This window comes from Balaenoptera physalus (assembly GCF_965194825.1).
Source record: "Balaenoptera physalus genome assembly, chromosome: 10".
In the NCBI taxonomy this organism is placed as follows: domain Eukaryota; kingdom Metazoa; phylum Chordata; class Mammalia; order Artiodactyla; family Balaenopteridae; genus Balaenoptera; species Balaenoptera physalus.
In genome coordinates, this window is record NC_138889.1 from 12,484,715 (window position 1) to 12,497,250 (window position 12,536).

General features: G+C 39.1%; 1 long non-coding RNA gene across 1 annotated transcript in view; it reads right to left on the reverse strand.

The window, feature by feature from the left end:
* Nucleotides 1-422: 422 nt before the first annotated feature.
* Nucleotides 423-12,536, reverse strand: part of LOC309637031 — a 64,809-nt gene continuing 52,695 nt past the window's right edge. The window contains exon 2 of the long non-coding RNA XR_014250381.1: nt 423-9,519. This is a non-coding gene — a long non-coding RNA (uncharacterized lncRNA). The remainder of the gene's footprint in view (nt 9,520-12,536) is intronic.

Genomic DNA, 12,536 nt, shown 5'->3' on the forward strand with positions numbered 1-12,536 from the left:
GTCATTCATTTGAACTGCAGCTAGGAGTTAGTTCTATGTATCTGTGACTTTGAAAAGGCAATATCCATCGTGGTGCTATTTCCCTTGGACTTGGGGCAAAAGGACTTGAGCGGAAGGTTCCCATCACCACAGAGACATTTGAGGGAGGGAGGGAGGAAGAACAGTACGTCCCTCGTCTCTCATTTGGAGATCTCTCCTCCTCATGACTGCTCTTTCTAATTCCTTATGTAGGGGTTTTGCAAATGGCCCATAAAAATGAAAGCCTCACTATTTCTTATTCTGCCATCAACTCACACCTTGAAAAGAGAAAAATTGCCTTTACTGGTTTGACATTAATTTATTTTACTTCATTTATTGTTAGATGAATATATATATATATATATATATATATATATATATATATATATATATATATATATATCTCCTCTCTCCAGTGGATTGTAGGCTTAGGGGAAGGCAGTAGCTCAGTAATAGTTATTAGCACTGCGGGAGTAGTGCCTATCAGACTGTATATAAACAAGAGTTGGCTGTCAGTCACCCCTGGAAGTGGTCATCTTGACCACTTCCTTCAAGTGTCTCTTTCACTGATGGTGAATAATAATCACATTCCTTGGAAAGGTATGATCATAGCTTCATGACTGTACACATGTAAGTGTGTGGATCTGTACACCCAGGGGCAGGATGATGAGTGAAACCAGCCCCTCCATCATCAAAATAATTTGATAACACATACCATATATTCTAAATGTTCAAAACACAGCTAACAAAAATATTCCTGATATTTCACTCCTTCAAGATCACAGCCCTTTTGTTCTTCGATAAATACCACGTCTCCCTTTCTTTTAAAACGTATACCTGAATCTCTCTTCAGACATACGCCTCACCTTGTTTATTACCCTCATTGTCAAAGTGCTACTATTGCCCAACTGATTCTGGAACTTTGGGAGGGGCAATTTTCTAGTTCTCTCCATTTCCCACATTTACTTTAGAACTGGTTCACAAGTCACCCCTAAAACCAGTTTGGATACTTTATAATCATTGCACTTCATTTACTTTTTAAAGAATTATTGAGGTGTAATTTACATAAAACTCACCCATTTTAAGTGCACATTTCAATGATTTTCAGCAAAGTTACAGAGTTGCACCACAATCTAATTTTAGAATATCTTCATCACCTGTTTCCATCCATAGTCCTAGCAACCACTAATCTACTTTCTGACTGTATAGATTTGCTTTTTCTAGATATTTCGTATAAAAAGAATCATATAATATATGGGCTTTTGCAACTGGATTGTTTCATTTAGCACAATGTTTTTGTTTTTAAGGTTCATCTATGTTGCAGCATGTATTGATACTTCATTCCTTTTTATGGCTGAATAATATTCTGTTGTATGTGTGTACCATACTTGTTTATCCACTCATCAGTTGATGGATATTTGGGATGTTTCCAGTTTTTGGCTGTTACGAATAGAGCTGCTCTGAATGTTCACAGTCTTTGTGTGGACTTTAGTCCTTTTTTATCAGAAAATGTACTTCTCAATCTTATCTTGCATTTATTCTCAGTAGCTTTACAACATGAGACTATTCAAAAGAATGTATCACAGACTCTGAAGGTGATGCACAAAGAAAAGCTTTTCTGAAAATACTTTCTACACAGACAACACCATTGGACTAAGATGTGATTGCACTGAAGAAGACAATATTTATTTGATATATAAACATAGGGGCATTGCTTATAAAATAATCTCATATGTACAGCTTAATTACACCACTCCTGTGAGTCTACAACAGTTTAGCTCAATACCTTGCAGATAGTAGCTTCTTGATAAATATTTGCTGATTGATTTTAAAACGCCCACAGGGTTCTCCTTGGGAAGTAAAATCTCAAAAGCTTCAATGCTCAACAGTTGTGTTTTTTTTTTTTCTCATTTTGTGTAAACTACCAAAGCCCCCTGACAGAACATGACAAGCTATCCAAAGACCCCCAAGTTACATTTATCTACCAGGCAGCCGCATTGATCTTCCTTCATCTCAAGAGACCCCTGTCAGAGCAATTGCTCTGCAGGCTTGGAGAGGCAGGAAGAATTTGTGCTGGACCAGTGGGAGCATTTGGTCTGCCAGGGCATTATATCTCCATGAGAAACAGTCCCAGGAGGCAAGCTTTCTCTTGGCAAGTGTCTCCCCTGCCCCTTGCTGGCACATGTTTTCAGAAGGTTGACTGGCCTAGATCCAGTATTGGCTCACTTCCCCTCACTTGCTCCCTGTACACTGTTCCAGGCCTGTGTGGTCAGATTTGGGCTGTTAACTCAGCAGACTCCGACCACTCTGTGGAAAGTAGAAGCACTCTGTGGCCTTGCTTGCTGACATTTTAGATGCCTTATTGGCTCTGGGGAGCCACTAATACACATATGCCTGTGGTCTGCGGGCTCTGGGGTGGCACTCAATGAAAACCCATCATTAATTGGACAAACGAAGTGTTCTTCTTTGGGTTTTTCCGGTGCTCAAGAAAACAGCATATTAGAAATGCAGTCTGAGCGTCCGCCCACAGCCCATGCTCTGTGCGCCTCTTCCCTAGGAGCGCTGCCAAGGGCAGAGAATGACAGGCTCTTTCTGCCAGGTTCTACCACCTCAATGGTCTGCTCTTTCCCACTTTCATGTGGTCACAAATTGTTTCTGGTTTATTTTTCAAAGCACCTTCATACATGTATTAACTCATGTCATAAGCACAGGTTTTAGAACTTAACATAAAGTGTATTTAAATAAGTATAATTCTTTTCCACCAGATTTCATTTCAGTAGACACAATTAAAATTTAATATACTCAACGTTTTATTGTTTGCTCATTACCCATTTATCTCCCTTCAGAAAAGAAACAGCTATATATGTAAGGGAGATTAAGAGGTACAAACTTCCAGTTGCAAAATAAATGAATCACAGGTATAAAATTTACAGTGTGGGGAATGTAGTCAATAACCTATGTAATATCTTTGTATGTAGTTGATTTACAAGACTATGTTAGTTCCATAGCCATTCAATAATTCTGTATGTTTCAAAATGATCAGATTGTGATTAGACTTACTGTGGCGATCATGTTAAAACATACAGAAATATTGAATCACTATGGAACTAACATAGTGTTGTAAACAATTGCACTTCAAAAACAAATAAGCAGGGGCTTCCCTGGTGGCGCAGTGGTTAAGAATCTGCCTGTCAATGCAGGGGACACAGGTTCGAGCCCTGGCCCAGGAAGATCCCACATACCGCGGAGCAACTAAGCCTGTGAGCCACAACTACTGAGCCTGTGCTCTAGAGCCTGCAAGCCACAACTACTGAGCTCACGTGCCACAACTACTGAAGCCCACGTGCCTAGAGCCCATGCTCTGCAACAAGAGAAGCCACCGCAATGAGAAGCCCGCACACCACAACAAAGAGTAGCCCCTGCTCGCCGCAACTAGAGAAAACCCGTGCAGCAATGAAGACCCAATTCAGCCAAAACAAAACAAAACAAAAGCAATAACAAAAACAAAACAAATAAGCAAACTCATAGAAAAAGAGATCAGATTTGTGGTTTCCAGAGGCAGGGGGTAAGGGGAAGGGGAATTGAATGAGGCAGTCAAAAGGTACCAACTCTCAGCTATAAGATAAATAAGTACTAGGAATCCAATGTAAATGGTAAATATAATGAACACAGCTGTATGTTACATATGAAAGTTGTTGAGAAAGTAAATCCTAAGAATTGTCATCACAAGGAAAAAGTTTTTTTTCTTATATCTTTAATTTTGTGTCTATATGAGATAATGAATGTTCACTGAACTTATTGGGATAATCATTTCATGATGTATGTAAGTCAAATCATTATGCTGTACACCTTAAACTGATACAGGGCTATCTGTCAATTATATCTCAAAAAAACTGGAAGAAAAAAAAGCTGTATATGTTACTCATTAGCTAATTAAAAATTTTTTCCCGGCATTGCTGTTAATTAACTCTATCCATATAATATGGTTATTGTCTCTCCTCTTCCTTTGCATATATTTTTTTATAAATTTATTTATTTGTTTGTTTTTATTTTTGGCTGCATTGGGTCTTCGTTGCTGCGCATGGGCTTTCTCTAGTTGCGGTGAGCAGGGGCTACTCTTCGTTGTGGTGTGCAGGCTTCTCGTCGCGGTGGCTTCTCTTGTTGTGGAGCACGGGCTCTAGGCACACAGGCTTCAGTAGTTGTGGCTTGTGGGCTCTTGAGCGCAGGCTCAGTAGTTGGGGCGCACGGGCTTAGTTGCTCTGCAGCATGTGGGATCTTCCCGGGCTAGGGTTCGAACCCGTGTCCCTTGCATTGGCAGGCAGATTCTTAACCACTGCGCCACCAGGGAAGCCCCTTCCTTTGAATATTAATCCTTAGTATCTTTCTTTGACTGTTTGGCCTACCCACTGTAGGGCACACCTATTTTTGTTTGCCCAGCACCCTCCCTTCTGAAAACAGTGCTCACTACCCACCCTTGCTCCTCCAGCCAAGGGATCCCGGTAGAACGTTCCTCTTCTTACCCAACTCTGACTGGCTGGCCCAGGGATGGACAATGGCCCACGTTAACCAATCACAGTTCTTTCCTGGAACTATTCCAGCTGAACTGAAGGGGAAGCGGGGTCTTTGCTCTCTGATCAAGATGGTCTCATGTTTGCTTAAGAAAGTCCCGGATGGGTATTGTCATTTGCAACCAAAAGGTTTGACATATATACCTACTCTTTTCCTATAATCTTAGCTGCAGTCTTTCTGGTTGTATAACTTTATTACCAGCTTTGTGGTCAGCAAATTAAAACAAAACAAAACACATGCTATAATACTTTTGCACTGTCCTATTTCCGTTTTATAACCTAAGGATCTTTTAATAGCTCTAAGGGTCACGAGAGAGAAGAGACGAGTATAGGAAGGTGTTTAGAAACCACATCACTATGGAACATTGCAAACATTTGAGTATTCAACTAGAAAAACAAATAAACAGCCTCTGGGGAAGGGGTGGTGGAAGTAAAGCTCTTTGCGATTATTTGAAAAGTTATATAGAGAAGGAAGTAAAGTTTGTTGCTTGTCATTTTCATAGAGGCATCAGTCCCCAAGACTGGAATTAGCAGAGCCTGATTATTGTTCTTTATAAAGAGAAAATACTTTCTAATAACCAAAATGTACCAAAAATGAAACAGGATTCCACTAAAAAAGTAAGATTCCTTGCAGCGCAGCTTGCAGGATCTTAGTTCCCTGGCCCCAGTAGTGAAAGTGCCAAGTCCTAACCAATGGACCACCAGGGAATTTACCTCCCCCTTTTTTTTTAAATATATTGGAGTATAGTTGATTCACAATGTTGTGTTAATTTCAGGTGTATAGCAAAGTGAATCAGTTATACATATACATATATCAATTTTTTTTCAGATTCTTTTCCCATATAGGTTATTACAGCATATTGAGTAGAGTTCCCTGGGCTATACAGTAGATCCTTGTTGATTATCTATTTTATATACAGTAATGTGTATATGTTAATCCCAATCTCCTAATTTATCCCTTCCCCCCACCCTTTTGTCTTTGGTAACCATAAGTTTGTTTTCTACATCTGTGACTCTATTTCTGTTTTGTAAATAAGTTCATTTGTACCCTTTTTTTTTTAGATTCCACATATAAGCGATATCATATGATATTTGTCTTTGTCTGACTTACTTCACTTAGTATGATAATCTCTATGTCCATCCATGTTGCTGCAAATGGCATTATTTCATTCTTTTTTCATGGCTGAGTAATATTCCATTGTATATATGTACCACATCTTCTTTATCCATTCCTCTGTCGATGGACATTTAGGTTTTTCCATGTCTTGGCTATTTTCAATAGTGCTGCAATGAACACTGGGGTGCATGTATCCTTTTGGATTATGGTTTTCTCTGGATATATGCCCAGGAGTGGGACTGCAGGATCATATGGTAGTAGAGGTGATTGTTTAAGGCCTCCTGAGTGAGGGATATTACTTGGCGTTGAAGTGGAGATGGAGATGGGAATATTGCTGGAGAGAGAGGTCAGAAACTCGGAGCTCTGCCTAGGATTAGGACCAGGATTCATCTGGGACAGGAATAGGTTCTCATCCTGTATCCCGCCATGCTGGAGTGTCTAATCATTAATGTCCCTGATTGCATTCATTTAAATTATTTAAATGGTAGCTATATCTGGCCTCTCTGGATCTTGGTTCTCTCAAATAGGAAATGGAAAACTTGGACTAGCTTAGAAGTCTCCAGACATTCTTATTAGGGATCAGAGAGGGAGGACTGACAGGAAATTCTAAAGGTTGGAGAGGTGAGGAGATGCAACGTCCAATACTCCACATACAATGCTCTCTCCCTCTCTCTAGGCATTGGAACTGTGTTATGGCTGAAGAGGTAAATGGAGGGAGAGAATGATGGGGAGTGAGGGGGTATAAGCAGGACTGGTGACATAATTTGTAGGGCCCTGCATAAAATGAAAATTCAGAGCCCCTTGTTAAGAACTTCAAGATAGCAACAGCAGAGCATTAAACAAAGTGCAGTGTCCTTCTAAGTGCGGGGCCCTGTGTAACTGCACAGGTCATGCACCAATAAAGCCAGCCCTGGGTGTATGACAACACCTGTATCAGTTGGAGCAATTTTATTTGAGGCTCCTTGTCTAGATAATTTCAAAACTCTCCTTTGGCTACAACAGGGGATATTTCAATCAATAAATCAATCGAAAGCTTCACTGATCATCTATATACTAAAAAATTTGGTAATTTTATAAGTAAACAATAGAAGGAACAAATAAACGCCCAACAATTACTAAATTTCTCTGAATTTTCTAAAATTGGAATGATTGTGGATTTGGCTCATTATGACAATCTGTTCCCAAAGAGGCCTGTCAATTAAGGGGATTTGCCTGCATTGTTTAACATGCATTTTATCCCCGTTTGTCTTTATTCGGAATCAAGTGCATACAGTTATCCTTTCCTCTGGGATTGGTGTCAATGAACCATTTTTCTTCTCTTATTCATTCAACAACTACTTACTGTACCTTCTGAACATTATATGCCCCACACTGTGCTAAGTACTGAAACCACTGGGGACAAGTCTACAAAGAAGGATGGCTGGTGTGATGGGGTGAAGAGTCATCTAACTCATCTAAAGGAAGACAGTAACATGAGCCAAGACATGAAGGTCAAAATCTTAAATTGGTCATTTGGTGTTCAATCCTTTTATGGGTCACCAAAAAAAAAAAAAAATCATCAGTTGGTGACCTTTCCAAGTTGTTGGATGTGGGGCTTTGGAGTGGCCTGAGCCATTGGTTCTGCACAGAGATGCTTCAAAGCCTTATTTAAAATGTTTGAGGAATTCCCTGGCGGCCCAGTGGTTAGGGCGCTGCGCTCTCACTGTCGAAGGCTGGGGTTCAATCCCTGGTCGGGGAACTGAGATCCCACAAGCCGCGCAGCGTAGGCCTCTTTCCCCCCTCAAAAAAAGTTTGGATCCCCAGGAAGCCCTATTATATACAAGTTTACCAGGAAATTTGGGGAGGAATGGGGTTGATGGGCTTCATCGTTTATGAAATCAAGAGTGCTGGTAAAAGAAGTAATGCTTTGAAAGTTTTGAGTCCTGAGTCTGCACATGGTCATCATTAACCAACTTTACTTGGAGTGCACATCAGGTGGAACATCAGTCTGTCTGTAAATTTAAGCAAGCTCTGTTAGATGGGAACATGGAACGTTACTCTACACATGGCATGAAGAAATGTACCTGTAAGATGCCAGAAAAAAAAATTGGGAAATGGCAAAGAATCCAGTGTTGCTGGAGTGTAGGATGTATGTGGGGGATGACGTGGGAGGTGAATATAGAAAGGGAGCTTGGAACCAATAGTGGAGGGTCTGGGAATGACAGAGGAGTTTGTCATTGATTCTATGAACAAAAAGGAGTTTTTGAGCAGGAAAGTGCCAAGATCAGAGCAGCCCTTTTAGGAATTTAATTTGTCAGTCACACCTGGCACTAAGTGGTAGCAATTCTTATTATCTTATTATGTAACAGTTTAAGCAGTATGTATTTAGAAAAAGTAACCACAAACAATGTACAGCAATGCCATTTCCCCATAGTCTCCCCAGTCTGTTGAACTATCGACTATCATGGTCTAGCTCTCCATGTATTTAGGCCTTCTTCAATTTCTCAGTAGTTCTCAATCACCATTCATTAAATTCATCCCCAAGGATTTTTCTTAATACTAGTATAAATAATACTTAAAAATTATTTCCAATTGTTTATTGCTAGTGTATAGAAATATAATTGATTTTTTAATGTTGAAATTATATCCTGTGACCTTGCTAAATTCACTTATTTCTATTAAGTTTGGGTTTTTTGGGTAGATTTTTAGAATAATTTTCCAAGTACACTATCATGTTGTCTATGAATAAAGTACTATTATATCTTCCTTTATAATCTGTAAGTCTTTTATTTCTTTTCCCTGTCTGTTTTACTGGCTAATACTAATAGAATTGTCAGAATAGACATTCTTGCTTTGTTTCCAGTCTAAGGGGAAAGCCTTCAGCCCTTTAGCATTAAATATGATGTCAGCTGTGGGTTTTTATGAATGCCCTTTATCAGACTGAGGAAGTGTTCTTCTTTCTCTAGGTTGCTGAGAGTTTAGTTGGATTTTGTCAAATTCTTTTGCTGCATCTATTAAGGTAATCTTATGATCTTCTCCTTTATTCTTTTTTTTAAAATTTATTTATTTTATTTTTTGGTTGCGTTGGGTTTTCGTTGCTGCGTGCGGGCTTCCTCTAGTTGCGGCAAGCAGGGACTACTCTTCGTTGTGGTGCACGGGCTTCTCATTGCGGTGGCTTCTCTTGTTGAGGATCACGGGCTCTAGGTGCACGGGCTTCAGTAGTTGTGGGGTGTGGGCTCCCTAGTTGTGGCACACGGGCTTAGCTGCTCCACGGTATGTGGGATCTTCGCAGACCAGGGCTTGAACCCGTGTCCCCTGCATTGGCAGGCAGATTCTTAACCATTGCACCACCAGGGAAGCCCTCTCCTTTATTCTTTTAATGTAGTGAATGACATTGATTGATTTTTATTATTGAACTAACTTTGCATTCCTGCCTGCAGCCTGCTTGGGCATGATGTACTATCCTTATACATAGATGGATTCAGTATGCTAATATGTTGTTAAATATTTTTTCTTTTATGTCTAAGAAGGTTACTTATCTATAATTTCCTTTTATTATAATGTCCCTGTCTTATTTTGATATCAGGGTAATTCTGGACTCATAAAATGAGTTGGTAAGTGTTCTCTCCTTTTTTTTTTTTTCTAAAAGTATATGTGAAAAATGGGTATTGTTTCTTGCTTAAATATTTAGACCACTTGATGTTGTCTCATAACGAATGCACCAAGGCTCTGTTAGTTTTATTTTAACTCTTTTTTTCTCTCTGTGATCCAATTTGTTTAATTTTTATTGCCCCATCTTCCAGACCACTGATTTTTTTTCCTAAAGTGTCCAATATCCTGTAAATAAATAAAAATCCAGTGATTATTTTCATTTCAAATATTTTATTTTTCATTATTGTTTCACTATTATTTTCATTTGCTTTTCAAAAATACTTCTTATTTCTCTGTTGAGCTCCCTCTGTATTCCATTATTGCATTAGTTTCCTGCAGCTGCTGTAATAAATTACCACACACTGGGTGGCTAAAAATAGCAGAAAAGTATTCTTTCACTGTTCAGGAGGCCAGAAGTCTGAAATCAGTATTACTGAGCTGAAATCAAGGTGTTGACAGGGTCACACCCTCTCCAAGACTCTAAGGGAGAATCTGTTTCACGCTCTTCCATCTTCTGGTGAATTTCTTGGCTTGTGGCCATATCACTCCAATCTTTAGGGCCCATATCTTCAGATCTTTCTCTACTCTGTCTTTCCTTATCTCTCTCTGTCTCTCTCCTCTTTCTAGGTGTGTGTGTGAGAAATTTCCCTCTGCCTCCATCTTATAAGGATACATGTGATTGCATTTAAGGCCCACCCAGATAACCTAGGATAATCTCCCATCTCAAGATTCTTTATCACATCCACAAAAACTTTGCCATATAAGGTAACATTCACAGGTTTCAGGATTAGGATGTATAAATCTTTGAGGGAGCTATTTTTCATTCTATCATATTCATTATATCCATTTTTTTCATTTAAGTTTTCTAACACATTTATAATAACTCTTTTTAAAGTTTTTGTCTGCTAATTCCATCATCTCAGTCTTTTCTATTGACTTTTTTTCTTCCAGCTATGAGTTATATTTTTCATCTTTTTCATATATCTAGTTATTTCTGATTGTTTGGATACTGTAAATGCTACATTTTTTTTAGAAGGTAGATTTTGCTCTCTTTTTACAAAGAGTCTTGAATTCTGTTCTGAAAGGTAGTTCATCTGTTGAGGGGTCACTTTATCTTGTTCAGACTTGTTTTTAAGTTTTATTAAAATGGATCTAGAATAATCCTAACTTTGGGCAAGAGTAGTCCTACTCTTAAGGCATGGTCTCAAGTGTTGAGCAAGGGTTGTTCAGCAAGATTTCTGGCTGGTTGGAATTCCAATATCTCCCCCCAGTACTGTGTGACCTCCAGAATCTCTGATGATCTTACTGATCCCCTAGTAGCTATTCTCTGCCAGGCCTACATTAGTCTTGCAATGTACATATTTAACTTTGTATTTGGCCAAAGACTCAAGGTTACCCTAGGCTAATTTCTGGAGCTCTTTCTCTGCATGGCTTGCTACCTACCCTCTAATGCTCTGCTCTGTAAAATCCAGCCACCTTCGTGGCCCCCCACCTCCAATCTCTGTTTCTTCCATCTTTCTTTTCTCTCTCATACTGTTTGGAAATAACTCCCATGAAGAAAGATGTGATGAATGTGGAGCCCACCTAAAGTTTTTATTTTTTAAAGAATCAAATTCCTCCTGTATCTATTGTTTAAAGCTTGAATATAACTTTTCAAGTTCAAAAAGTTGGAACACAACTTTTAAAGCTTGAAGGTAACATAACAGTTTTATAATTGTTTACAATATAAAGATAAATTTGATATCTGTTGGTAAAAACCCTAAGTCCATCCAGAGAAAACCATAATTCAAAAAGATCCATGCACCCCAATATTCATTGCAGCACTACTGAAAATAGCCAAGACATGAAGCAACCTAAATGTCCATCTACAGAGGAATGAATAAAGAAGATGTGGTACATATATACAATGGAATATTACTCAGCCATAAAAAGGAACAAAATAATGCCATTTGTAGCAGCATGGATAGAGATTATCGTACTAAGTGAAGTAAGTCAGACAGAGAAAGACAAATATCATATGATATCACTTTTATGTGGAATCTTAAAAAAAACAATACAAATGAACTTATTTACAAAATAGAAATAGAGTCACAGATGTAGAAAGCAAACTTATGGTTACCAAAGGCAAAAGAGTAGGGGGGAGGGCTAAGTTAGGAGGTTGGGCTTAAAATATACACAGTACTATATATAAAACAGATAACTGGGCTTCCCTGGTGGCGCAGTGGTTGAGAATCTGCCTGCTAATGCAGGGGACACGGGTTCGAGCCCTGGTCTGGGAAGATCCCACATGCCCCGGAGCAACTGGGCCCGTGAGCCACAATTACTGAGCCTGCGCGTCTGGAGCCTGTGCTCCGCAACAAGAGAGGCCACGATAATGAGAGGCCCGCGCACCGCGATGAAGAGTGGCCCCCGCTTGCCGCAACTGGAGAAGGCTCTCACGCAGAAACGAAGACCCAACACAGCCATAAATAAATAAATAAATAAATAAATTTATTAAAAAAAAAAAAAAAGTCACAGGCTGGCAATCCTGCACTCCAGCAATATTTACCATAGCCAACACACACACACACACACACACACACACACACACAAAACAGATAACTAATAAGGACCTATTGTATAGCACAGGGAACTCTACTCAGTATTCTGTAATAACTTCTACGGGAAAAGAATCTAAAAAAGAATGGATATATGTATATGTATAACTGATTTACTTTGCTGTATACGTGAAACTAACAGAACATTGTAAATCAACTATACTCCAATAAAAATTTTTTAAAAACCCTAAGTCCAATATTACTTTTTTGTTTTTTGGTTTTTTTGGCTGTTCTGCGCAGCCTGCAGGATCCCAGTTCCTCAACCAGGGATCAAACCTGGGGCCCCAGCAGTGGAATAGTGGAGTCCTAGCCACTGGACCACCAGGGAATTCCCTTACTATGTTTTTTTTTAATTAATTAATTTTTATTGGAGTATAGTTGCTTTACAATGTTGTGTTAGTTTCTGCTGTAAAGCAAAGTGAATCAGCTATACCTATACATATATTCCCTCTCTTTTTTGGATTTCCTTCCCATTTAAGTCACCCCAGAGCACTGAGTAGAGTTCCCTGTGCTATACGGTAGGTTCTCATTAGTTACATATTTTATATCCCTTACTATGTTTTTAAAGCTTGCCATTTACTAAGTATTTGTGTGGAAGGCTAAACA